Source organism: Podarcis tiliguerta (assembly GCF_965153285.1).
Source record: "Podarcis tiliguerta genome assembly, chromosome: 3".
In the NCBI taxonomy this organism is placed as follows: domain Eukaryota; kingdom Metazoa; phylum Chordata; class Lepidosauria; order Squamata; family Lacertidae; genus Podarcis; species Podarcis tiliguerta.
In genome coordinates, this window is record NC_139536.1 from 89,181,848 (window position 1) to 89,208,568 (window position 26,721).

Below are 26,721 nucleotides of genomic sequence, written 5' to 3' on the forward strand. Positions count from 1 at the left end.
TGCTTGTGCAATGCAACTTGCCCCTGCACTCCCACCAAATTTGCTCTTTGGTGTTCCCCAAAGCATCAAAGGAATATTTGGGGGGTCCATTGGGGAGAAAAGGAGGGGAGTTCCATTGCAAAAGTGGAAGTGGTCTGCTCCTCCCGCAACTCACCTTCCAATTCCCAGGTAACCCAAATTTGAGAGAAATTGCTATGCTTATCCCCAGAACAATCCAATTTGAGTTTGGCAGAGCTCACCCATTACTATCTTTTCATAAACCGCCTTGGATAAGAGAGAGAATGGTGGAAGACACACTTCTTTTGATGTGCAAAAAGTGTTACGAATGAACAAGATTCATCTGGTGGTCTTGCGGGCCTGCAAAACTCATCGAGGCCGATTAGTTCAGGAGATGCCTGCTTTATAAAACCACGAAACATTTCCCTGAGGCCAACGTAAAGGATGCTATTGTGCAGTGAATATTCATTTGTAAATAGCAGAGCAATCCATTATGGAAACTGGGAGACGCCGGCCCCATGCAGTCATGTACTCCAAAGTAATCTGTCTTTATTACTGTCTATCCAGGACTGATTGTTGGCAGCAACAACTGCTAGAAACCATCCAGAAGCTCTTTGGTGTGTATTAATAATCAGGGTTTGAACATAAGCGATACTGGAACCTTTACAGAGAAGATTCCTCATTCTGTAAACAGCAACTCATCAAGGTTAATTCCCCCCCCCCCATCGGATACTTTACGCAGTGTAATGTGTGCCAAGACACAGCATTGGCTCAAGAAGACTGAATTCCAGCAGAGCACGAGCTGCTGTATGATTTGCAAAGATTTTGCATTCGGATTTGGTTTGTAGCAGACTATTGTCTGCGTGGAGACTGCAATGTAATATTATCTAAGACATTGGTACTTACTTCCAAGTAAATATAATGGGGGTATACTTACTCTATTATTGCTATTGGTGGTGTTTGATCTTCCGATTTATTTACCTCTTCATAGCCAGAAGCTACCAAGCTGTGTACAATGTTGTTGTTGTTTAGTCGTTCAGTCGTGTCCGACTCTTCGTGACCCCATGGACCAGAGCACGCCAGGCACTTCTGTCTTCCACTGCCACCCGCAGTTTGGTCAGATTCATGTTTGTAGCTTCGAGAACACTGTCTAACCATCTCGTCCTCTGTCGTCCTCTTCTCCTTGTGCCCTCCATCTTTCCCAACATCAGGGTCTTTTCCAGTGAGTCTTCTCTTCTCATGAGGTGGCCAAAGTATTGGAGCCTCAGCTTCACGATCTGTCCTTCCAGTGAGCACTCAGGGCTGATTTCCTTAAGAATGGATGCGTTTGATCTTCTTGCAGTCCATGGGACTCTCAAGAGTCTCCTCCAGCACCATAATTCAAAAGCGTCAATTCTTCGGCGATCAGCCTTCTTTATGGTCCAGCTCTCACTTCCATACATCACTACTGGGAAAACCATAGCTTACAATAATAATAATTAAAAAAACAACTATAAAACTATAAAACCATTTCTACAATTAGTATTTCATAAAATTATTGGATCACACTCTTTCAAAGCCTTCTTTAAAGGAAAAAAATGAATATTCAGTAGCAAGCCACAATTCAATTGTCTAGCCTGCAATCCAATAGCCTTTCACGATGTGACTTACTTCTGAGTAGGCATGTTTAGGATTTCACTGTTAATTGCTATACTTTTGCTTTTACAGAGCCACTTGGACAGAAGTATGCCAATCTGGGATTTCATTATTGAACAGCATATTTTTTTAAAAAAGTTATTTGATAATAAAAATGGTTTTATTCAAAGCCATTTATCACAATAGAAATAATAGTGAAAATTACAGATGATTAGGATAAAAGGATGCTTGAGATACGAAGGAAGTAGAAAAGAAGAAAAGACACCAAATGAGAAGCTATTATCAGTGGATGAAAAGGTTGAAGGGGGAGATGCTTCCTGGTTGGGAAGGAGAAAGGAAGAGAAAGGAAGTGTTAAAGAAAGCTTCAGCATTAAATAAGTACTTTCCTTCAGTGTCTGCTTGAAATGGAAACAGCAAATGGATGCTCTGTGCTTCAGGGCACAAGGGGGGAAAATGAGAGGTCAGATGGCAGGAAATTTTGAAGTCACTTTACAGTGTCTAACTATATTTAATCACAGACATTTGCTTAAGTAGCATGAATAATAATAAAAAATTGGTCTTTAATTGGAAAGTATGTAAAGTTTCTAAAGAGCAAAAAAAATAAAACCCCCACACAAAAATTACTATGTCCACTTTAAGGCTGTCTTAAAATTTCCACTTTGCTTTTAAAACTATATGAAACTGCTGTAAGGCATCATCCAGAGTTTTTGAGTTAAGTGCCATCAGTATGCTGAGGACTCTTGGCTCTATTTCTCCTGGTCTTCTAAATCAGGTGATGCTATGAGAGTGCCTGGAATTGGTAATGGACTGGGGAAGGTCCAATACAAGGAATCTGAATGCTGCCAAGATGGAAGTGCTATGGGTAGTTAGTCCTTATGTAGAGGGAGATGGTGCTGAACCTGCTTGAGAGGGAGGGGTCTACACTCTCCACAAATCACAGCCTGGGGGTACTCCTATAACCAGTCACTAGAAGAGACTACCCAGCATTTGTGAAAGTAAGTGCCTTTTACCAGCTACAGCTAGTTCTCCAGCTGCGGTCACTTCTCAACAAAGATAGTTTGGCCATGACGGTGATCTACCGTATGTTCCTGCAATGTGTTATATATGTGACAGTCAGGGACTGCCTAGAAGAGGAGAAATGGCAGGAGGCTACAGCCGGGGAACCACCAAAGAAGCATCAGAGGAGGAAGGTTCCGAGCCAGGAGATTGGTGGTAGGATACAGAAGACAGCTCAGATGAAGAAAGAGGGGCAGATGGGTTGGAGGCCGAGCAAGCAACAGGTCTGAGTGAGAAAGAAGCGGCTGAGGAGGAAGAACTAAGGCTATGACAGATCCACAGAAACCTGCCAGTTCCACTGTTTTCCTCTCCCCTCCTACTCTGCCCCCAAGAAGGAGGAGGGTGTTACATGTAGCAGAGCAAAAGGCACAGAGAGACCCTCCTTGAAGGAGTTTGTTGACAAGGAGTTTGCTGTGGAGGAGCCTTAGGTCCTGAGCTCAGATCCTCGGTCCTGGCAACTGCTTCTTCAGGCTAGTTCTGCCCGTGGAGTTCTCTGTTTGTAGTTTGTCTCTTTGAATAAATAATCAACTTTACTGCCCGTCTCTGAGTCCCTGTGCTGACCCGCAGCTGAACCAGCCCTGACTGGGACTGCACTTTAAAGGTGGTCTGAATGCTTCAGTTAATATGGAACAAAACTGCCAGAATTTTAACTGCCATGGCTTGCTTTGCTCATACGACACCTCCTTTTTCTAAGAGTGTTAACTACCGTATTTTTTGCTTTATAAGACTCACTTTTTCCCTCCTAAAAAGTAAGGGGAAATGTGTGTGCGTCTTATGGAGCAAATGCAGGCTGCGCAGCTATCACAGAAGCCAGAACAGCAAGAGGGATTGCTGCTTTCACTGCACAGCGATCCCTCTTGCTGTTCTGGCTTCTGAGATTCAGAATATTTTTTTTCTTGTTTTCCTCCTCCAAAAACTAGGTGCGTCTTGTGGTCTGGCGTGTCTTATAGAGCGAAAAATACGGTATTCAGTTCTGGGCCAGATTCAAGGTGCTGTTGCATGCCTGCAAAACCTCAAATTGACTGGGAAGCAGATACCTATTAACATATAGGGATGTGGGAAAGATCCGATTCAGTTTGCATTTCAATGTGAATTACCAGCTCCCAAAACAGTGTGCTACAAAACGTTTGTTTGTTTGTTTGTTGTTGTTGTTTTCACATTTTTGGCACAGCTCTTTAAATAAACTGAGTATAAACTAGGTTGGGGCATGGCAGAATTAAGTGTAGCCTTGCAGCAGTGGAGGTGTCTGCCCCCTCAAAAAAGAAAATCAATGAAAAGTTCACTAATGGCAAACCTAAATTGGAAAGGATAATCAAATGGAGAATGGAGGAAGAGTCACTAGGCAAGGTACCTGAGGGAAGATCTGGGAGTTGTAATGGATGATCAAGTAAATATGAATTGACAATGTGAAGCGGTTGCAAAACTGACTAATGTTTTATTGAGCTGTCCTAGCAGCTGCCTCCTGTGTAAAACAAATGAGGTAATTATTCCATTAATCCTGACAATAGTTTGACCTTATTGAGAAACCCACATTCAGTTTTGGACAGAGCAATTAAAACAAAAAGATAATTGTAGGGAGTTAAATGGAAGGCAAGAGAGAGAGAGAGAGAGAGGCTTAGAATGAGGAATGCAGACAATCGCCGAGCTGAGCATGGTAAATAAATTAAGAAAACAGGATAGTTGTTTGTGTGTGCTGAAAGAGGGGGTAAGAAAGAATTGTTTGGATTTGTCTGAGACATAAAAGAGGAAAGTCACGAACTTTTGAGCTCTTCGTGGAATTTACAGCATGCAACACAAAAATCGCTACATAATCCAATATCTGTACAACATAAAAATAAAAACAATTATTGAAATAGTATCGTAATAACAAATTACATAATGAAATGCAGATGTTTGTAACAGCAGCAGCATAAAAAATAAAAAGTGAGAAAATCAGCAGCAAGTGTGCTCATTGGTACAAAGTGCGTGCTTTGATGGCTATAGAAACACATAAGGACCTAAGAAGAGCTTGCTAAATCAGGCCAATGGCTCCTCTAGTTACAGGCATTGGCAAACTCGGCCCTCCCAATGTTTTGGGACTACAACTCCCATCATCCCTGACCACTGGTCCCGTTAGTTAGGGATGATGGGAGTTGTAGTCCCAAAAATCTGAAGGGCCGAGTTTGCCTATGCCTGCTCTAGTTCATCATTCTGCTCTCAAAGTAGCCAACCAGATGTCTATATGAAGCCTGCAAGCAGGACTGGAGTACAATATTATTCTGCCCACTTGCAATTTCCAGGAACTGGTATTCAGCGGTAGACGCAGAGCATAGTCATCATGGCCAGTAGCCATTGATGTCTTTCATGATTTGGACTCAAACTCCTTTAAAGCCGTCCAAGCTGGTGGGAGCCATTTCCTGCTGAGCAGGAGGCAATTTTTCTGAGAAAACACATTTCCCTTCCCCCTCAATCCCATCAATAGAAATACTTCATATATTTGCTATCGTGTTTGTGTGTGGTGCTTTGTCCTCCACCCACCCACCATGGTCCACAATGATGACAGGCCCAGAGTAATGGGGAGGATGTAGGGATCAGGTGGTGCTGTGGTCTAAACCACTGAGCCTCTTGGGCTTGCCAATCGAAAGGTTGATAGTTCAAATCCGCTCAATGGTGGTGAGCTCCCATTCCCCTGTCCCAGCTTCTGCCAACCCAGCAATTCGAAAGCACACCAGTGCAAGTAGATAAATAGGTACCGCTGTGGCAGGAAGGTAAACTTGTCACAGTGTTCCATTGTGCCAGAAGCGGTTTAGTCATGCTGGCCACATGACCCGGAAAGCTGCCTGTGGAAAACGCTGGCTCCCCTGGCCTGAAGCAAAATGAGCGCCGCACCCCATAGTTGCCTTTGACTGGATGTAACCATCCAGGAGTCTTTTACCTTTACCTTATTGTGGAGGATGCAAAATGGTGGCAAGGTAAACAAAACAGAGCAGCACCTTAGGGAAAAGGAAAAAAGCTGTGCTATTGCCACTGCTAAATGGAAGTCAGATCCCTGATAAAATGTTGGAGAATTTATCCTTTTCCCTGGAGAAATTCATTGAAAATACCCCTTCAGTTTCTCTGTCCATAACTAGGATTTTGAGAAGCTATTTGCACCCTAACCAGAACCTAAATGTGATGCTTTAAATACACGATTTGATTGCTGACCTATAGCAGTCATAATGCTGCATACTTTGACCACTGCAGCCCCTAACACACAAATTTTCAATGACTTCTCCTGAGGAAGCTGTTTTTTTAAGAAAAGAAAGAACGAGGAAAAAACCAGACAAATAAATAGTTTCCATTTTCTCTCTGCCTTGCTTCATTGGAAAGAGCAGGCTAAAAGGAAGCCAGCTGTGTGAATTCTAGTGGCAGGTGAATCAATGCTCTAGCACTCTGTAGGTCCCTGCCAATTGCTGTGATATTGATTGACTCCTAATCAATTGCTACTATGTGACTGCTGCATAATCAGCGAGTGTAAACAACATGTGTGTGGAGATATCTGGGACAAGGGAGGCGAGCGCAGCAGGGGGCGAGAGGAGATATGAACCAAGCCTCACATAGCCTATAATTAAACACAGCACAGTGCCCGTTAAAACAGGAAAGCACAATGGATATGAGGGTTACTGGGGAAAAGGTGGGCGGGGAATAAATTATCCAAACAGCTGTATGCATGTCTACTCAGAAGTAATTTAACAGGGCTCGCTCCTAGGTAAGTGTCTGAAGAATTGAAGCCTAAAAGTCCCAAGGGGGCTGTAGTCCTAAGCATCCTTTTGCCATGACATACATAACAGTGGGGCCTACCTTAGAGTAAACAGCATATGTACAAACTGCTTTTTAGAAGGGTCTTCTGATACCTCTGTTGTACCCTGACCTGAAATTCTACCACACCTCCAAATTCCAGAATGTGCACACAGATTCATACAAACGCATCCATGGCAATGGGTCAAAGCAGCAGCTATTTGAATGAATTTTTGTTTTTGTTTTTTGCTGGTGTCTGGATTTAGATGGGCCCATAATCTTTGGACTTCAGTGTATGGGCTTTTGTTTATTTGTATGTTTGGGGTGATTTTTTTTTCTGTTACTGAAGAAGGATGTGGTTTGATACAGACTTGTCTTGAAGTTAGTGTGTTCCAGGGATAGGAAACCTTCATTATGTCAAAATCGGCATTCTTTTTTGGGGGGTGCTCTCTCAGGGACTGGGGGTCGACAGGGCTGAAGTCAAATATATTTGGAGTGGGGCTAGCTGTGGGGTGGGGTGGGGGGGCAACACTTTCCTCTCTGTGTCTCTCCTTCTCCTTCTTTCTCCCCTCTGTTCGCTCACTCTTTCCCATTTTGTTTCTCTGTGAAGCAGAGGGGGCAAGGTCTATGATATAACTAGCCCCCCCTTCTCTCCCCTGCATAACTTTGCTCTCCTCTGTTTCTCCCCCCCCCCCACACACACACCATCTCAGGGATGGCAGGCTCACTCCCATCCCTCACTTGACCTTGGCTAGACACACAGTATCCCTGGCCTAAATCTTGGAAGCTACAACAAGGTGAATGTCAGGGGATATCAACTAGGAGCAGTGGTGCAGCATAGCTGCTTATGCCACCAGAATGTTCCCCCAGCCCCAAGCCAAACAGGGCTGCGTCACCTGCCTGCCTGTGCTGGGGGAGCCTAGCCACCCGCCAGGACCCTTGGCGGATGAATCCCCCCCAACACCAACGGAAAGGATATAAAAAGAAAATTTTTGGATGTGGCTCACACCCCAACTCTTATCCCAGATTCTTTTTTAAAAAACACCAAACATTGCCATTCTCCACTGTCTCCCACCCAGGAAGGGCACAGTTTCATGCTAGATTTCACACTCCAGGGCATGAAACCAGTGCTGGATTTACATATACACTAAACAAGCTATAGCTTAGGGCCCCAGTCTCTTGGGGGCCCCCAAAAAAATTAAAGGAAAAACAGTGAATGTACATTTCCAAAATATAAGATAAAAAACAAATAAAAATAAAACGTACGTACAGCAACAGTGTGTTGTGTTGTGTTGTGTTGACTCCTATGATGTATCCTGCTCCCTAAAATATCACTGGTTTGCTCATTTCTATATACAGTGGTACTGTACCTTGGTTCTCAAACTTAATCCATTCCGGAAGTCTGTTCCAAAACCAAAGCGTTCCAAAACCAAGGCATAGAAAGTAATGCAAAATGGATTAATACCTTCCAGACCTTTAGAAACAGCAATTTGTTGTTGACAAAGGACAGCTGGACATATAAAGGGCCCCATTACCTTCAGTAGCTTAGGGTCTCATCAAACCTAAATCCAACCCTGCACGAAACTACTGCTCCAGACTTCTGGAAGTCTCACTCTGGACGTAGCCTAGAGAAAAATATGACAGCCCCCCCTACCCAAGAAAAACAACAACAAAATGACACAAAAGTGATGACCCCACCCCACCCCATCCCCCGGTTATAACCCAAAGATGCAATTATCCTTTTGAGCTACTTCTGGCAGCAATGGCACTCACTATCCTAGGGAGACTTGCCTTATGTCCTCAACTACCCAGCAAAAATGGAAGGCCTCCTGGGGAACTGCAGGGACTTAAGCAGATGGAATGCAGCCTCGGTAGAGCTTATTCCTGCTGTTGTAATATCACAAGCTTAATGTTCCTAGGTATTATGCAAAATAAAAAAAAATTAAAAATACCAGCTCCATGGAATATGTATGTAAAGCGTTGCTCTACTTTATTTTTGTGGCTTATACTATAGCAGAAACTCATTCTTGCAGGTGCTGTAATGACAGAAGACCAAAAACTGCAAAAAGAAAACAAAAACCACCCTCTGTGCAAACAGTATATAAAGTATAATATAAATTCCCCTGCAAAATAAATGGAGTCTGATGTGCAAAAAAAAAATAAAAAGTAGGGAAATGTTCTGATAGCTACAGTTAAGATTTCAATATTTTCTTTTCCCCTCACTTTCTTCTGCACATAAAATCTGGGAACAGTAAGCAAAGAGAGGTTATCTGCCAGAGGCAAACATTCAATTTGCTCTAGTTTGTGAATCATTTCAACTGTAAAGAACTGCTGTTTAGCTATCCCCCCTGCTGAATGCTTTCAGAGACAGATGAAATTGAGCAAACTACCATTTCTGCAGTCGAAGAGGTGCGCCTGTGTCTTACTGCTTTCAGTGGGAGACCTGGCATTTGATGGTCTTTGATCCTTCATGCCATGACAGCTAACATAAAGAGAAATGTGTGAATTTGGCAGAGAACATAACAATGCAGATGTAGGATGAGCTGACAAATGAAAATGTGGTTCAATGTGTCAGAGCACAGTGAAGAGAAGAACAAAACCAAAGGTGGCCCAATCATCCACTTGTCTTCCTCTGGTTGTATGAATCTTGCTTCTGAGATGCAATTGCAGATCTTCCCAAATGGAACTTTTGTTTTGAAAAGTGTGGACAGTGGCTCACCTGGCTCTGACTAGTTTCTAAGTGGAAAGGTGATAGATAGATAGATAGATAGATAGATAGATAGATAGATAGATATAGATAGATAGATAGATAGATAGATAGATATAGATAATGATAGATATAGATAGATAGATGATAGATATATAGATATATAGATAGATAGATGATAGAGATATAGATAGATGATAGATAGATAGATAGATAGATAGATGATAGATAGATAGATAGATAGATAGATGATAGATAGATAGATAGATATAGATAGATAGATAGATAGATAGATAGATAGATGATAGATAGATAAATAGATAGATGATAGATAGATAGATAGATGATAGATAGATAGATAAATAGATAGATGATAGATAGATAGATAGATGATAGATAGATAGATAGATAGATAGATAGATAGATGATAGATAGATGATAGGTAAAGGTAAAGGAACCCCTGACCATTAGGTCCAGTCGTGGCCGACTCTGGGGTTGTGGCGCTCATCTCGCTTTATTTGCCGAGGGAGCCGGTGTACAGCTTCCGGGTCATGTGGCCAGCATGACTAAGCCGCTTTTGGTGAACCAGAGCAGCACACAGAAATACTGTTTACCTTCCCGCCGGAGTGGTACCTATTTATCTACTTGCACTTTGACGTGCTTTCGAACTGCTAGGTTGGCAGGAGCAGGGACCGAGCAATGGGAGCTCACCCCGTCATGAGGATTCGAACCACCGACCTTCTGATCAGCAAGTCCTAGGCTCTGTGGTTTAACCCACAGCACCACCCGCGTCCCTTAGATAGATGATAGGTAGATATTTAGTCTTCCCATGTGGAAAGTTCCTTACCTTGGTAGTTTTCCTTGGCTTCTTTTGCAGCTGGAGGGTTTTACCAGTCATGGCAGCTCTCACGCTGTGAATAACAAATTCTTCCCTTCCTCCACTTACTTGAATCCTTTTTAGCCAATGTGATAAAACAGCAGGGGATAAAAAATTTTTAGTAAATAACTAAGTAAGATTAGTTTGTCAATTAAGTACAAGAATACTTTATCCACAGCTCCCAAACTCGTGGGCAGATCAGAATGTTGTTATCTTGCCCATTTAATTCTCCTCTGGATTTTGCAATGCTCATTTTAAAAAAAAGGAAAGTACAGAAAATGTGTTTATAGATGTAAACTCTGAGGTAACATTTAGTTATAAATGCTTCTTTTGGGACACAGTGCATTCAGAAATGTGTATATTGAGATAAGATATGTTCAAAATGCAAACTGACATCTGAATGTGCAAGTTTGTGAAGTTTTTTTAAAAAAATGCAGATTAAGTTGGATAGATGAAGGAAGAAGCATATGAATAAACACATGTGAAAATGACAGGGATAGGAAATAGTCTGAGTCATCATCCTGACTCATGTTTTCCCTCACTAGGCTGAAGTTGAGTGACAAATTGTCACAGCATATGCATATTATATTTTTCTTCAAAACACTTGTTGGTATGAACCTTTTCCCCACATAAGAACATAAAATGAGCCTGCTGGTTTAAACCAATGGCCAGTGAGGTGAGGTTAGTGGACTAGGGGGACTAGGCAAGTCCCCTAATGTTCTGGGACAATTAGAGTATTAAAGTATTAAAGCCTAGCACCTCCTTCCCTAAGCCTGGGCAGCTTCTGCCTGTCTTAGGGAGGGAGGTGTGATGCTCCAACGGGGTCCAAGAGCCCAACTGGCTTTGGGAAGGAGGCAGGGAATTCCCAGCATTCTCTCAGAGGTCTGGAACTGGCTTCCCAAGCCTGGGAAGCTTCTGACCGGCTTAGAAATGGAAGCATGACTCTCATGCATGCAATGTCACAACGTCACGACATCACCCTTTCCCCCCTCCCCCCCCAATCGCCCTTGCCAGCTGATGCCTCTGGCCCTGTTTCGCTACGAAAAATGCACCACTCACCACTGCCAATGCCCCACCAAGTCCAGCACCCTGCTCGCTGGAGATAAATGCAACAGCATCTGTGATTCCCAGCAACTGGTTTTCAGAGGCATAATAACTGAATAACTGATATCCAGCGCTGAGGGCCTTCTGGCGGTTCCCTCACTGCAAGAAGCCAAGTTACAGGGAACCAAGCAGAGGGCCTTCTCGGTAGTGGCAAGTGCCACCCACCCTGTGGAACGCCCTCCCACCAGATGTCAAAGAGAACAACAACTATCAGGCTTTTAGAAGACATCTGAAGGCAGCCCTGTTTAGGGAAGCTTTTAATGTTTGATGCATTACTGTATTTTAATATTTTGTTGGAGGCCGTCCAGAGTGGCTGGAGAGGCCCGGCCAGATGGGTGGGGTATAAATGATAAAAAGTATTATTATTATTATTATTATTATTAATAATCTGTTGTGTAATGGTGCTTAATGCCAGGTTTGGTGTCATTGTGACAATGCCTGGGGAAACCCAGCCAGATGGGTGGGGTATGGATAGATAGATAGATGATAGATAGATAGATAGATGATAGATAGATAGATGATATAGATAGATGATAGATAGATGATAGATAGATAGATAGATATAGATAGACAGACAGACAGACAGACAGACAGACAGATAGACAGACAATGGAGGGAGGAACCTAGCCCTTATGGCTAGTGGTCCTCTGTGCATCATATTCTGCACCAGAGATTTGTCTGAGCCACTCAGGTGGCAGAATGGAAATATCCTTTTAGACTAGGCATGAGGAGCCTGTGGCCTTCTGGAAGTAGTATTCCTTACAAACTGGATTAAAATATAATCCATAAAATGCAATATAAAACCATCTACTCAGCAGCAATGCCAAAAAAAGCAAAAAGGCCAAAAGAAAAACCATCAGTAAACCGAGCAAAACCCCAATAGGCAACAGCATTTTGCATTAGCCCCTGAAGACCATAGAGACTCCCAAGTCCATTGAAAGGGATGGGGTCTGCCCAATGTTATGCAGCACTGAGCACCACAACTTTGGGGTCATTGCTGGGACAGGTGCTCCCACAGTGTTAAGCTTCTGATTTCCATTTCAAGCAAGGAAAATATCCTAGCAGCCTCTATGATCAGTATCTCTTGAAGAAAAGAATCCACATTTCCCTCAACCTGCTGCAGAAGTTATTTTGGGACTTCAACCTAGATAACACACCATTTTATGTCACATATTTCTTCAGTCCATAAAGGAAGAGAGTCGTGAGCATCCTATGCAAGGATGCAACTATTTGTGTCAGAAGGCAATTGTGAACTAGAACTATAAGTTTCAACTGCCCCCAAGGGAAAGACACAACAGGGGAAAGGGCTTGTTTAGAGTGTTCAGCTAGAACCAGGGACACTCAGGTTCATATTCTTAACTCTGCCATGAAGTTTATTGGGAAGCAGTTCCAACTAGCCACCATCTCTCAGCCTTACCTACCTGACACAGATGCTGTGAGGATAAAATTGGAGCAAAGGAGAAAGATGTTTGTCCATGTAGATATGAAACAAGAATCCGAGGGAGCAGCTGGTCTGGTCCCAGTGGTTTTTTTTTTAAATAAACACAGCACAGTCCCAGCTGGCAGAAGATGATTGCTTATTCTGGCCAAAATAGATAAGAGTGCAACTTTTTCGAATGAATAATGCAAAATGTAAAAATCTGCTCAACATGGGAGGACGTCAGTCAGTCTCCCTTTGTACAATTTCAAGTCAAGGGCAGGATGATAAAGTGTCCAGTTTCTCTTCTTACCTTTTGCAAATGGTAACAGCACTGCTGAATATGGGGAAAGCTTGCTGTGGGTTCCTACCTATTGGTTTTAGCGTGTGTATCCCTAACCACACCGGATAACATTTACTGATTGAATAGTAGATAACATATAGGCTCATTGTGTATATGTTAGGCCAAAGATCCTGCATTGCAGTGGGACTAGATGACCCTCGTGGTCCCTTCCAACTTTACAAACCTTTGATTCTATATGACTACCTGAGATTATGTCTCAGTTAACTCAGTTAATGGGCTCCTATCTGAGTAGACATATATGTTGTTGTTGTTGTTTAGTTGTTTAGTCGTGTCCGGCTCTTTGTGACCCCATGGACCAGAGCATGCCAGGCACTCCTGTCTTCCACTGCCTCCCGCAGTTTGGTCAAACTCATGCTGGCAGCTTCGAGAACACTGTCCAACCATCTCGTCCTCTGTCGTCCCCTTCTCCTTGTGCCCTCCATCTTTCCCAACATCAGGGTCTTTTCCAGGGAGTCTTCTCTTCTCATGAGGTGGCCAAAGTATTGGAGCCTCAGCTTCACGATCTGTCCTTCCAGTGAGCACTCAGGGCTGATTTCCTTCAGAATGGATAGGTTTAATCTTCTTGCAGTCCATGGGACTCTCAAGAGTCTCCTCCAGCACCATAATTCAAAAGCATCAATTCTTCAGCGATCAGCCTTCTTTATGGTCCAGCTCTCACTTTCATGCATCACTACTGGGAAAACCATAGCTTTAACTATACGGACCTTTGTTGGCAAGGTGATGTCTCTGCTTTTTAAGATGCTGAGACATATATAGGATTGCACAGATCTGTAATCGGTGGCATGCAGTGGGGCTACAGAGGTAATTTGCCATCAAGCCTTATCAACTGTTTATCAACAACTAACATTGAAAGGTTTGAGCATTAAAGTTTTCCTGCAAGGGTTTGGGGGAATGGATATGCATAGTGACCTCTGGAGCAGATTATAGATACACACACACACACACACACACACACTATGATTACAGAAAACTTGGCTCTTGAGAGTACTTGGCACTGGCATTAGAAACAATTTGTGAATTTGACCATTGCTTAGAAATAGGGAACAAAAAATAGGGATGGAGAGAAGTGTGGTTTGCTTTGCTTTTAACATCAAGTTACCCAATTTACACTGCCTAAATCCATTTGCGATTCAAAACGCAATTGTCCTTTGCACCTCTCTGAATTTTGCAATGCAGCTCTCCAACCAGAAAAAAAAGTGTGTATTAGGGAAACTGTGCCTAAAAAATGCATTTATTGGTGAAAATAGCATCCCCCAAAAAGTATTGTAATGTGGGAAATTCCTTCAGGGGAATGTGTGCATTATGCAAGACAGCATACAGAAATGTTTGCATTAGGAGAAATGTACACAAAGAGACTGAAACATTTATGTGATGACATTTATATATTTTTTAAAAATTCAAATTGGTGCTGGAATGTGGCAAACTGAATTTAAGGCTGGAAACATTAGAAGCTGAGAGAAAGTGAAATTGACAGATTCACCCATCCCTAATGAAATGGAAGCATGACAGAGCTATAAATGGTTATACTGTAGTTGTGAAAAAGCATCTGCATCAGTCAGAAGCATCAATTAACAGCACAGCTGAAAGCTTGGAGAGCTTTAGATATGCAGTTAGATATTCCTTTTTCAGACTTGCAAAACTTTATAAGCCATCAAACAGAATGCGACCCATGAGCTATGACCTGTCAGGTACTTGCAACTCTTTTGGTTTTTCAAACGGCAGGGCTTATAGGAAGTAATTCAAGTCTTTCATACAGGGTTGGCCATCTCTGTTCGGCTTGGTGAACAAGTTGTACAGGTCTGCCATATTGCATTTGGAAATATTCACCAACTTATGAAATAGAACCAGACAACCCTTCTCCTAGCATGCATACCTGAGCCGCTGGAACTGGGTATATTAATTCCGTACTTGAGAGTATGGATGAATGAATCAGTCTATTTCCAGACTAGGTTACTTTTGTCTGCGCTCTCAAAACTTTAGTCTGACCTTAAAATAAATGTTTTGGGGTAGGGAGATGGTGGCTGCAGCTGGTGAAGGGTAAGCCCCCATTCCTGAATTAATGATGAGTGGGTATGAATAAGATAAAAAAGAAACTTCACTAATCTCCATTCATTATTCGTGGCTTTTGTTTTGCAGCACATGAAAATTGAACTGAAATACAGATCACCAGTTGTTGTTTTTAATTTCTTACAAAATGATTGCATGCCACAATCCACACACACCCTCCAACATTTCTCCAATGAAAATAGGAACGTCCCATTGCATAGTAATAATTTTACTATTTATACCCCACACATCTGACTGGGTTGTCCTGCCACTCTGGGCAGCTTCCGACACACACACATATATATACAGGGCTATCTTCAGATGGCTGAGGAGTCAGATTCCCGCCAACATTTCTCCAGTGAAAATAGGGACGTCCTCAGGAAAAGCAGGACTTTCAGGGATAAAATTAGCAACCGAGGTGGCTTCTGTAAATCAGGGGCTGTCCCTGGGAAATAGGAACATTTGGACGGTCTGCCCACATTCACCGTCAGAGGCAAGAAGAAGAAGAGTTTGGATTTGATATCCCGCCTTTCACTCCCTTTAAGGAGTTTCAAAGTGGCTAACATTCTCCTTTCCCTTCCTCCCCCACAACAAACACTCTGTGAGGTGAGTGGGGCTGAGAGACTTCAGAGAAGTGTGACTAGTCCAAGGTCACCCAGCAGCTGCAGGTGGAGAAACATCTGAATACTGCTTGCAGGGAATCACAAGGGAGGAGACTGCTGTTGCACTCAGGTCCTGCCTTTGGGAAGCCCAAAGGCATCTGGTGGGCCACTGTGCAAACAGGATGCAGGACGAGACGAGCCTTTGATCCGATTCAGCTGGGCTGTATGCTTTGCTGTTTGCCCAGCACCATCTACTCCTCAATAAGGGTTGGCCAATGGTGGGAAAGGAGTTGGGGAAGGTTCTAATAAACCTTATTGAGATCCTCTAGGACACTGTTTCCCAAACTTGGGCCTCCAGCTGTTTTTGGACTACAACTTTCATCCTCCCTAGCTACTGGGAGCAGTGGTCAAAGATGGTGGGAGTTGGAGTACAAAAACAGCTGGAGACCCAAGTTTGGGAAACACTGCTGTAAGGGGAAAATGCACACCTGCGCATGTAGGCAGAAAGATGGTGCCCCAAATTAACAATTGCAAAAGATTTAGAGTGTCATGACTGGGGAGAGGGAAGAGAAACTCCTTTGAAAGCTAATAGAAACAGTTAAAACAACAGCAACTAACATCTAAGGTGGAAAATGATTATTTACCAATGGGGACAAATTGCTTTAAAGAACATTACAATACTATCTTACAACAAGCCTTTGTGATACATGGAGGGATTATTTATTAGCATGAGCACACAATCTAGGTCGAGAACAGGGTACCCTCCAGATGTTGTTGGACAAGAATCCCCACCATCCCTGACAACTGGCAACTGACTGTTGGAGTCTATCAACATTTCTTGGGCACCATGTTACCTATTCCATATTAGCCTATAGTGTTGAAAGCCTCCTAAATCTGTCATCACAATTAGAAAAGAAAAGTGAAAAGGGCTCAGATACCTTACGAGCAACAAGTTATGATTGATGGTACGTGTGTGTGTGTGTGTGTGTGTGTTGCCATAAAATGTCTTTGTGCTCTTCCAGGGGTTTCTTTTTACATAAGTTTATTAAAAGGAAAAGCAAAGGGAACCCACCTATGTCTTCCACATGCAATTGTATGGGCTACACAAACATTTTATGCATTTGCATCACTCCCTGGGTAAAGATGCAACATTTTAATTTTTGCACATTACAAGAAGCGCTGAAGAGAAGACGGGGAAGTATATTTATGCACCCAATTTTGCTACTTCATTTGAAAACAGAAAGCAACCCTACATATTACAGATCCACCCCTTTGAGCCTGCACCTTTCAGTGGACTCTTACAGCATTTCTCCATTTCGTAGAAGATGCCTCAAATCTAGCAACCAATTGACCAAGGCAGTCAATGTATTAGAATTTCTTGAGGTGGACATCTTTTTCTTCCAGGAAAATCCCTCCCAAATAAACCTCTCTGTGCACAAAATTGGGCATTTGAGCCCATGGTATTACAATCCATTATTGGCAATTATAGCTCTCCATCAGAAAGGACTTGTAGCCCATTGCTGCAGAGAAAAATGAAGCTGACAGTAAAAGTGAGGCAGTGCTGGATAATATCTTTGGTATCTTTTTCTGGCTTCAAGAAAAGTCATTTCCTTGTCTCTGCTTCTGAACAGTGCAACATTACTCTTCAGCACAAGGATATAAACTGCTAAGAAAAGGGCACTATTAGCACCCATTGAATGAATCACAAACTTGCATTTGCCAGTGTGCCCGATAAGAGTGATGCCTTTGTCTCGCTTCATGTTCCACAATAGAGTTTCTCTTTAAAATAAAACAAAGCAAAACTGTAGCCATATGTGTGAATAGGTGGAGGGTGTGTTTTTTTGGGGTGGGTGGGTGGGATAATGGGGTGTCCCCACATCCTGATTAAAAGGGATTTCAGTAAGGCCATCTTGCAGCTCATAGGCGGTAATTAATATGCCCTACTTCCTTCTGGGGGTGCGGCTGCTCACGAGCCAATTATGACTGGCGGTCAGCTTTCTCCTTAACGCATTGAGTTGCTTCCCCCAGCAGCACTGTTGCCAGGACAGCAGCCTGGCAGCATCTCATAATTGGCTGCAGGGAACATCTTTTCCCCCACATTTGTCACCTTGTGAAGATCACTAAAGGTGAGCTGTTTTCGCATGCATTGGCTGCGGATTTTAGTAGGCATTGGCAGGTTCGTGGTGGATTAGCCAAGACTTGTGCAGGCTTCCCTGCTGAGTAGGCTGAGTTATCTTAGTGGTGAAGAAGGGTGGCTTATGAAACCACCCCTCACATCTCTCTGGCTCATAGCAAGAGAGCTGTCCTTGGGCTCTGGTGGCATTACCCTTTCCAAAGGGGTGGGAGGGAGCTGTTACCTGCCTCCTCTATACACAGGCAAAGGTAAACACAGCTCGGTCAGTAGACTGATTCAAGAATTATCACTAGGATGCATTCATCCATTTATTTAAAAGGAGACAACAGAACGTCTGAGCTTGTGCTTTAAGTGTTAGGGAGCCGACGCAGTTAGAACGAATTGTTTGAGAGAATTTGCTGCTTGTAGCAGATCCTGCAAGTTATAATAAAAATGTGGCCCTTGATTAAACCCACAAGCTGGCTTATGTCTTGAAGAGGGCACAATTGTTTGTCTGAGGGCAAACAATTGTTTGAATGACCAGAACATTTGCTAAATTTTATTGGACGAAGCCTAGGGCAGATTGACAAAAGCTTACAGTTTTAAGCCTGGCACAAGGATACACAAGAAAATTACCCATACAGCAAACACCACCCCTCAAATCCAAATAACATTTTGCATTAGCCAATACATTTTGTTACAGGAAAGCTTTAAAATAAAGAACCTACACAGTGCACCATATTGCATCTGCAGATGTTCTTGAGGCTCTCGTCTGACATAACTGCAAAAGAAGAAAGCAACAAAATAGTGGCATTCTGTTGAATAGAACTATTGAAGAGAAGTGACTTGCTAACAGAGAGTAAATTACATTTCTTTAAAAGGAATATGAAAAATGACAAAGGAGGGCAGCCACAGAAAAGCAGTTTTTTTTTTGTTTATGCAGAGTAGGTATGGCATCTGAAATGGGAGTCAGCTATATGCAACAATGTTGTTGTTGCTGTTTCCTAAATTGAGATAGAACCTTATTGGTGATACTGATGCTATGCTGGGGTTCCAACAACGAGTCATATTTTAGAATATAATGTGCTGCTAAATGAAAGTAATGGGAAGGACCATAGCTCAGCAGTAGAGCATCTGCTTTGCATGCAGAAGGGCCTAGATTCAATTCCCAACACATGGCTTGGAGTGTTTCCTGGCTGAAACCCTGGACAGCTACTTCCAACTAGTCTAGACAATGCTGAACTAGATGGAATGGCTAGTATGGTAGGGCAGAGACACCCTCCTGGCACTATAGCACAGTGGTCACCAACCCACTTCCTGCGAGCCCCCACAAAAACCCTCATTGGTAGCCTCAGGCAACGACCCCAGACTCTGGGCTTTCATTTTTTGGGAAAAAGTAAGTCTCTAGCCTTCCTAGAAAGAAAGTTATGAATCAAAATGCACAGGTACATTTGGGTAAAATGACCCTGGCTGTTCCTGACTGTTGCCGCTCTTAGACAATGAATGAAATCAGAGCTGTAATTGATTTGTTTGGACACAAAGCAGTAGGAATTGCTGGGTTTCTAAAAAGCTTTCATTTCTGCCTCCATGTTACTGCACTTTTCCTGATTCTGTCTTATTTTCTAGTAATCTTTGAAATCTCTGTCATTTGCCCTTTCCCCCTAGCAACAGGGGCTGGATCTACACTGACCAGTTTTATATTATTTCCCCCTATTGGAATGATATTAGATATGTCATTCTAAAATGTCACAGGGCATACTTGTTAATTTAAACTTTTTTTGCCTTGTTTTTTCCCCTGTTAAGTGAAAGTAATACCCAGCCACACCACTTTCCAAAATGCTGTTTCTTTCCCTGCTGGTGGTCACTAGTTTATCTGCTCTGCCCTCTGATGTCACACTTTAATTCTTCCTCCCTGTCTCCCTCCATATCCTTTGTTATCCATGCATACATAGGGACACATGAGTAGTGATTCACTGATATAGCAGCATAAAATGATTATGAAGGTGCGTCTCCACCCCCATCATTCTGCCTGGACACTGAGGTTCAGCTCCAAGGGCCTTTTGGTTTTTCCCTCACTGTGAGACCTGAGGTTACAGGGGACCAGGCAGAGGGCCTTCTTGGTGGTGGCGCCCACCCTGTGGAACGCTCTCCCATCAGATGTCAAGGAAATAAACAACTATCTGACCTTTAGAAGACACCTGAAGGCATCCCTGTTGAGCGAAGTTTTTAATATTTGATGTTTTATTCTGTTTTTAAGCTGTTGGGAGCCACCCAGAGTGGCTGGGGAAACCCAGCCGGATGAGTGGGGTATAAATAAATAAATCTATTATTGTTGTTATTGTTATTATTAAAATTAAGCAATAAAAAGACAAAGTAACAGCACATTATGAATGTAAAAAGTTGGATGTCATGTGTCCATGTACGTTATCAAAACCGTTCCTTAACCCTTCCTTAACATTAAAAACCATGAGTGTAGATCTGCCCCAGCATGCTTCTTTCCTGTGGTGGGTGACATTTGCTGTCACTTACCAGGATGCTATGGGGGCAGCCCAGGTTGGCAGTGAGATCAGGTCTGCACAGGCTTATCACTGAAGCTAATCCAGTGCAACCCCAAGCTCACTGCTATCACCCCACTGCATTCCATCCTGGTAAGCAGCAATGTTGATGTTGAGAGGGCAGTGGCAGGGCACTGCATCATTACTGTGCAATCCTCATGCATGAGCTGCTTAATGAATCCTTTGTAGATAAACTCATTATGAGTTCCACCCACCGACCGAAAGACAAGAGAGCATGCTTGGGCACTGGCTGAAGGTCTTGAGGAGTAATTCTAGCAATTTCCTGGGAAACTTGCAACCAGAAACCTGCCGCAGCTTCACAGCTCCACCCCATCTGCATTTCGAGATAGCAAAAAGTTCAAACCCAGGAAAGTGGTAGCTTTCAAAGATGGCAATCCCGTTGTTTTTGAAAGGAAAGTGAAGGTTTTTCTGTCTCGCTATTCATACAAATGTTCATCTGAATGTTGAAATGGTGCATGCTCCTCAGGGGAGAGTCAGAAAGCACGGTATTATTTAATTTCACTCACAAAACTCAATTATTCCCCATCCAACTTTGCTGATAGCTGGAGGTATTAAACAACCAGGTTCAAAGAAGCGAATGCCTCTGCAAGAATATCAATTCATTTTGTATGCTGGTAAGCAGATTTGTTCTTTCTGCCTGTATGTTAATGGACACAAGAGACCAGCTCCCGGGGCTTAGGGGACATTGCTAATTAATTTGCTAATCAATGCCATGGACTTTTGTGACCTAACATGCAGGAGAGGAGAAAGAAAGTGCAGGGCTATGTTTAATATTCATTCCTTTTAAAATAGGCAGATATCACCCCCTTTAGATTACTAGATATAAACCTCCATTTAAAAAATAATAATGTTAAATACAAGTTTAACTACTGAGGATCTGGCTGGTCACTGTGAGAACAGAACCTTGGACTAGCTGGACACTGCAGCTAGTTCTTTGCATCACCCTTCTTGTTTGAGCCAGTTCTGTTTTCTTTCCGTTTGTCCTTGTCCTGAAAAGTTACCACACTGCTCTTTGCAGGGGAGGGCTCTGCTGAACATTTTCCACTTTCAGCTCGAAATGAGCCACTTTAGGCAGAAAAATGCCTCCTAAACGGTGCTACTGGATATTTTTCTTCCTCTGGAATTCTTTGGTTCCAGCCCTTAATTACTGCCATTTGACTAAACATTGATGCTGAGTTTGGACAACTTCCCCAAAGTGTGTGACAGGGCCCTGGTGAATGATTTGAAAATTGTATTTTGTTTGTGACATTGTGTCCTCTCTTCCCTTCATGGGCAGGCCTGCAATCCAAGCACTGTCCAGACTCAGCTCTGCTTAGCTTCAGAAAAGTTAGAGCATGATGTACCTTAAGACCACAAAACTGACCGTTAGGTCCAGTCACGAACGATTCTGGGGTTGCGGCGCTCATTTCGCTTTATTGGCCGAGGGAGCCGGTGTACAGCTTCCGGGTCATGTGACCAGCATGACTAAGCTGCTTCTGGCGAACCAGAGCAGCGCACGGAAACGCTGTTTACCTTCCCGCCAGAGTGGTACCTATTTATCTACTTTGACGTGCTTTCAAACTGCTAGGTTGGCAGGAGCAACGGGAGCTCACCCCGTCGCGGGGATTCGAACCGCCGACCTTCTGATCGGTAAACCCTAGGCTCCCATGTTATTATTATTGTTATTATTATTATTATTATTAGGAATTCATGACAAAACTATAAAGTTCATGTAAACCGGGAACAAACTGTGATGGAGCATTATAGCTGCTGACCTGAAATATGGGGGGGGGGGGATGTTTCGAAGTAGCACCAAACCTGGAGGAAAGTTTGCTTTCACATAAGACATCTGGAATGTCGCCATTTGACTATAACCTCTTACATACTGACCAAAGAAACGTTATCAACACAGAAATAGCATCACCACCTTCAAGGTTTTTGAAGCTGAGGTAGTGCAGAAATTAGCATATATTATCATGGGCCTCTTTGATGTGGTTTCAAAGCGGAAACATCTGTAGGCATACATAATAGCGCATCTCGAAGTCAGATATAAGATGGTTAGTAATCAATACTTTCTGTGTATTAAAATGTCAAGTTATTTTTCATGCCTACCGTTTAGAGTCTCAATCACACAAAATGCAGTCCTTTTCTTTTTTTTCAAGCGCTGTGGGCAGAAGATACCTTTTAAGGGGAAAATCCTGGGCTTTATTTTCCTTTTGCTGAACAAACATGAAAAAGCTTGATATACCTAAGATAAATTAGAGGCTGAGCTCGATGACAGATTTAAATTTGGAGACATACATATTCAAGCTAACCATCATACATTCTCAAAAGTGGCTCTTTTGCAAAATGTGTGACAGATCTGTATTGACAAAAGAAAGACTACAGTAAATTGGTTGTGTCATTCCATTCCCAAGATTGTAGTAAAGAGTAAAGATGGAGCCACAGCTTCATCTTCAGACTGCAGATTCTATAGGATATGAGAGAAAGATTTGTCTTGTACGTATCTCTTTTCCATTCAGAAATCATCTGATCTGATCAGTCCCGTATGTGTGTGTATGTGCACGCATGCGCATGCATGCATGGTGTGCTCACCTTTAAGCCAATCCGGTGTTTCACCACAGGTAGAATCCATATGTCATGAATTGGATTGAAGCAAATGAGTCCAGGGTTGCTGAGTTCCTGTCCTGAGTTATGTCTTTAGACACAATGTTGTTGGACTCTAACTCCTTTCATTCCAAAGCAATGAAGGTACAAACACGTTATCTTCTAGATTAAGGAGAGATAAATACAGTGGTACCTTGGTTCTCAAATGCCTTGGTACTCAAACGCCTTGGTTCCCAAACACCGAAACCCAGAAGTAAGTGTTCCAGTTTTCGAACATTTTTCGGAAGCCAAACATCCAATGCAGCTGTCAGCTATTGTTTCCGGGGCACCTGAACCAATCAGAAGCTGCACCTTGGTTTTCGAACATTTCAGAAGTCAAACAGACTACTGGAATGGATTAAGTTTGGAGCTTTTGTTTTTGCTATTTATTTTCCATTTTTGTTTTTGAGGCTTTTTCGGTTAATTTGTTTTTGTGATTGTGTGGACCCCAGGTCAGTTACTGATTGATTGATTGATTGATTGATTGTGTGACTGCGAAAATGGATAAAAGCCCCCCATCTGAACAATGACTATCATCAGGGCAGGTAAGGAAAAAAGTTAATTTTAATTTTTATCACCTACAATACTGTCTTATTTATTTTATAGTACAGTACATTGATTATTGCTTTCATTTTATGGATCAATGGTCTCGTTAGATAGTAAAATTCATGTTAAATTGCTGTTTTGGGGGTTGTTTTTAAAAATCTGGAACAAATTAATTCATTTTGCATTACTTTCTATGGGAAAGCACGCCCTGGTTATGGAACACTTTGGTTTTCAACGGACGTCCGGAATGGATTAAGTTTGAGAACTAAGGTACCACTGTAATTCTGTAATCCTTTTCTTTTTTAAACAAACAAACAAACAAATGAAAGCTTAGTGTGGGAGAAGAGACATACAGAAGTCATATTGCCAAGTACGAGAGTGCAAATCTATTCAGTTTCAGGCTTGGCAATATCCTTAACAGTTGCGTGACTTGAAATGAGCCCTTTCCTGTTACAGAACCCAAATTTTGCGATCAACTCCTTCAAGTGGTGCAGCTGTCTAAATTCCACCTGACCTTCAGGATATGTTTAAAGCCCACACACCTGAAGAAGTGCTGGTTGCCTTTAATCTGGTTTAAGCAGCAGATGGTGAGCTTATCCACACTTACATTTTGGCCCACTCTTTCCAGTCTACGCTTTAATACTCTGTATCCAATCTTTTTTCCTTCTCTTTTTGCCCCATGCTTTCCCTGCAAAAATCCACTCTCTAAAGCTGAATTGGAGCAAATGTGAATTTGGGTTTTCTGTTGATTGAAGTTTGCTCCAATTGAGCTTTAAAGAGTGGGTTTTCACAGGGAAAGCTCTGGAGCAAATAAAAGGGTGCTAAGACACAGAGTTTCAAACCACAGACCATGCCTGGAAAGAGTAGAGGAAGTGGAGGGGGGAAATTTAGGGTGGAGTTAAAAGGAGAGGATGGTTTTTGTGGAGTTTTCTCTCAGTGATTATTAGTGCTCCCTTCTGGCACTTTTTCAGATTGCTTTGAAAGCAAAGTGCTTGGCATGTTCAGAAACTATTGACCTCCCTCTGAATGAGTCTTGTTGGAATTGCAAACCACATTTTGCTTCTGGAAACATTGGGTACAATGTTTAGCATACAAAATGTGTGATCTGAAAGGTGCCTGCCTTGTTACCTGCTGTCCCAAGTCATCACCATCATCAGGTCCACATTTGGAAGCAATCAAGGAAATATTCAGATTAATGCAATAAGCTGAAGTTGCAATATAAGAGTATACCACAAATCAAATGAGATAATCTTGACTCTGCTTATAGAAAGTTAATGAGAAGCTACCTGGCGTGTGCATATAAATCTAGGTACTTTGTTACAATAAGGTTTGGGAAACTTACAGAGACAGTATGAAAAGATTGATGAAGTGCCTCTGGTCTTATAAGTACTGCATGAGAAGGAGATAGGAAAATCAGATTTATTGCTATTAAAAACATTAAGAAGGGAGTATGAGTAACGTGTGTTGCATTTTGTGAAGGGCACAGCGAAGGTGAATATTTCAAGAGGTCTAACAGTGAAGCTGACATTAAAATGGGCCATGAAACCTACAGGGGGACATGATGAATATACTAAATGGAGAGGAGAATGTGCCAGTTTCTTCCAGGGCAGGGGTGGGAGAATCTCGGATCCTCCAGGCATCATTGGACGCCAATTCTCATAAACCCCAACCTCCTGAAAGTTCAGTGATGGTGGGAGTTGCAGCCCCAACAATATTTGGGACCCGTTGGCCATAGTGAGAATGGTGATTGGTCGAGTATAGGAGGTAGACAACTCCAGGGAGTCAGACATTTAATGAAAATTTATGAAGAGGAGTGTGGGTGACAGGAGAAAGACTGAACATAGACTCTGGGGATTTGGAGGGAGAGGTTTCAGAATCTTAGGAGGGCCAGGTTCTACTGGCCCTAGCTGTAGGTCACAACATTATGATGGAAGATTGGGAAAAATTATGGAAAACTGATTTAAAATTTACAGATTGTTCCCTAAAACCTAAAGCATTTTTATTAGGGATTGTAGGGAAAGATCTGCCAAAAAAGCTGAAAAACATCTTCATGTATGCGACAACGGCCACAAGAGTTTTAATAGTACAAGGATGGAAGACTGAAGAAACCCCAACTAAAGAATCATGGCAAGAAAAATTGGTGGACTATGCAGAACTGGCAAAACTGACATACAAGCTACAGGACAAGGATAACTGTGACTTTAAAGATGAATGGGAACCCTTTACAAAGTATTTGGAGACGCAACAAAGCGAACCGGATTCCTTGGCTGGTTTTGAATAAACATTCACAAACTTTTTATTGATAATTATTACTTAAATAGTTTGAGCATTTTTAGAGAAATCAAAGACTGGAACTGAGGGAAGTCGGGGGGTGAGTGGGTTCTGTGGGGGGAGGGAGGGGAGGGAGGAAAAAAGGGGGAAATAAGGATGATATGTTTTGGATAATGTGTTTTGTTTTAATTTTGAATAAAAAAGTAATTAAAAAAAAAGTTCTACTAGCCCTAGATGAGGAACCTCTAATGTCTGGAGGGTCACAAGTTCCACATCCATGCTCTAGGATAAGTGTGTGTGTGTGTGTGTGAGAGAGAGAGAGAGAGAGAGAGAGAGAGAGAGAGAGAGAGAACCAGTGAGGGCAAGACAAGGAGGGAAGGGTCATAGCTCAGTGGTTGATCATCTGCAGATGGTCTCAGGTTCAATCCCATGTAGAACAAGGAGAGAGTGCCTGTCTGAAATCCTGGAGATCCACTGCCAATCAGCACAGACAATAATGAGCTTGATCTGACTCGCTATAACGCAGCTTCCTATGTTCCAGCATCCCAAGTCCCCTGAGCTGTTAATAAGGTTAAATAAATACAATCTATGGCATTCTGGGAGCAACTCTCCAGAGATCTTGCTCTTGCAGAATTCAAGAACGGTGCTGGTGGAACAGCTGCATTTTTGCCTCTCCTTGTTCTTTGGATAAACAAGAACATTTCGTTCTCTGTGACATCCATCTCTTTCTTCCACCTATTTTAAACACATTGCCCACAAAAGGTGCTAGATAGATGGCTTTGCAGGTTTCCCCACACAAGCTCATAAATCCCTATTCAGCCTTTCACTACTTTGCTGAGATTGAAACAAGGCACCCATCTTTCAGAAACTGGGCTCGGCGCTAAACTTATTTTACAGAAGCTGTAAAACTAAGCCTGGGAAATGGTAAGAACACTGGGCCAATGCTGAGTGGAATGTAATGCTGAGGGGTAGACAAAAGGGAAACAGGCAGCAATTAAATACACATCCCATGCTCCTTCTCTGCATATT

The 26,721-nt window shown here is 42.5% G+C and overlaps 1 long non-coding RNA gene across 1 annotated transcript; it reads right to left on the reverse strand.

Moving 5' to 3' along the window:
* Positions 1-928: 928 nt before the first annotated feature.
* Positions 929-12,620, reverse strand: LOC310673477. The gene is made up of 3 exons (XR_014509058.1): positions 12,554-12,620; positions 9,999-10,104; positions 929-1,003 (listed from the first exon to the last, which is right to left on the reverse strand). It is a non-coding gene; the product is annotated as an uncharacterized lncRNA (long non-coding RNA).
* Between the last annotated feature and the right edge of the window lie 14,101 nt (positions 12,621-26,721).